General features: G+C 37.4%; 1 pseudogene; it reads left to right on the top strand.

Annotated features, from left to right (window-relative positions):
- The first annotated feature begins 47 nt into the window (after positions 1 to 47).
- Positions 48 to 1,485, top strand: LOC103740920 (annotated as a pseudogene).
- The last annotated feature ends 240 nt before the right edge of the window (positions 1,486 to 1,725 follow it).

The following is a 1,725-nucleotide window of genomic DNA, read 5'->3' as shown; positions in this document are numbered from 1 at the left end:
GTTTTGTTTTGTTTTGTTTTTTGTGTTTTTTTTTTTTTTTGGTCTTTTTGAGACAGGGTCTTTTTAGAGGCAAACAACTTACTTATCCCATAATGATGTCTGATGTGAACCCATAGGGTCTCTCTAAGTAGCTTAGACTGGCCTTGAACTCAGTACCTTCAAATTCAGAATCTTCTATTATAGGCATCACGGCAAGAACTGCAGGTGAAGATGGAAAGGATGGGACCCTCCGTGGCTTTTCCAGCCAGGATACATTGCCATCCTATCATTTTATCAGTATATTAGAGTGTGTTCTAAAGAAAAGTTCACTGTGAAACACGGCTGTGTTTAGGACAGGCTCGTAGCTTATGCTTACCTGTCTATTCATCATTTTCTCTTGTGCTTGCTTTAGTCTCATTTTGTTCATTATGACCTAGAAACAGTAAAGCATAACTGCACCATTGTCCACGGAACTTCTGACACTGATTGTCTGACATTTGACCACTGTACCTTTATCACCCTGACAGCCAAAGCTTTTTGACCCTCCCCATCAGTTTCTGGAATGATGTAGTCGTCCAGGCTTCCCTTAAACTTTCTCTGATGCAACTCCTGGTCCTTTTGTAAATACTTGATTTTATGGAGCTAACATCTGGTGGTAGATTTTGGAAGATAACCTAATGGGGTGATGTAATGCCAGGTCAAGGTTGGACATTGTTTCAATCGTGTAAGCAGTAGCTGGCAAGGGTCAGAATCAGAATAGTGGACAGAAAGGAACCTGATGTGAAGTCTCTGAACTTTAAAATTCATCTGGCGACTGGATATAAAGAATGTGAGAAGAGAGACAAGGATGACCCTTAAGGTGTCTAGTTTATAATTCTGAGTTGTCAGTGATTCTAAGTATTAAGAGAGAGATAAGATGCAGAGTTATCTTAGTTACAAAGAAGTCTGAGGTTTCTTCAGGGTGTCCAGAAGAAAATGTAGAAACAAGAGTTCAGAGGTATCACCTTGGGAGTCATCTTCTAGTTGACAACCAAGGGAATGTGATAACTTTTACCTCCAAGTGGATTATAAACCCTGGATAACTGTGTATATACATCTTTGAAATTGCCCCAGCCTGTCTGTTTGGCTGGTGTTTTTGTTGTCCTTGTGTTTTCTGTTCTCTTCTCTGGCCTGACAGTCACAGCCACCCTGCTGGGGTCACAGCCTCCCAAAGCCTGGGATTACAGGTCTGATCCACCTTGCCAGGCCAAGTGTCATTTATAGGCAGTTGAATATTTGTTCAGTAATTAAAAGGCTACAGTTGGATTTTCTTTTGATTATAGTAACAAGGTTTTTGAAAATGCTACTGTTTTTCTTTTTGGTGAGCATAACTCTGAAAATAACTATTGAGTCTTTTATTTTTAAAATTAGGATATTATACCATTTATTGATAAATACTGGGAGTGTATGACAACCAGACAGAGACCTGGGAAAATGACTTGGCCCAATAACATTGTCAAAACAATGGTAAGTAGACTAAAATTGAATAGAGGTGATGCATTTCAGGAAACCAGTATTATTTGTAACAGTTAAATTTTATTTATTTTGAATATAAAATGTGATGGATAAGAAAATGCAAACAATTTCATAAATCACTGAAAGAATGAGAGCTATATTTTTTATATATGGCATAAATATATTTTAATATTTTCCACATAATTTAGTTACATAGTGTCTCAAGTGAATATCATTTTCCTCCAAAACTAC

The sequence above is a fragment of the Nannospalax galili genome, unplaced genomic scaffold (assembly GCF_000622305.1).
Source record: "Nannospalax galili isolate Female #2095 unplaced genomic scaffold, S.galili_v1.0 Scaffold26380, whole genome shotgun sequence".
Classification (NCBI taxonomy): domain Eukaryota; kingdom Metazoa; phylum Chordata; class Mammalia; order Rodentia; family Spalacidae; genus Nannospalax; species Nannospalax galili.
Note: the sequence above shows the minus strand (reverse complement) of the source record. Positions and strands in the feature narration are given on the sequence as shown.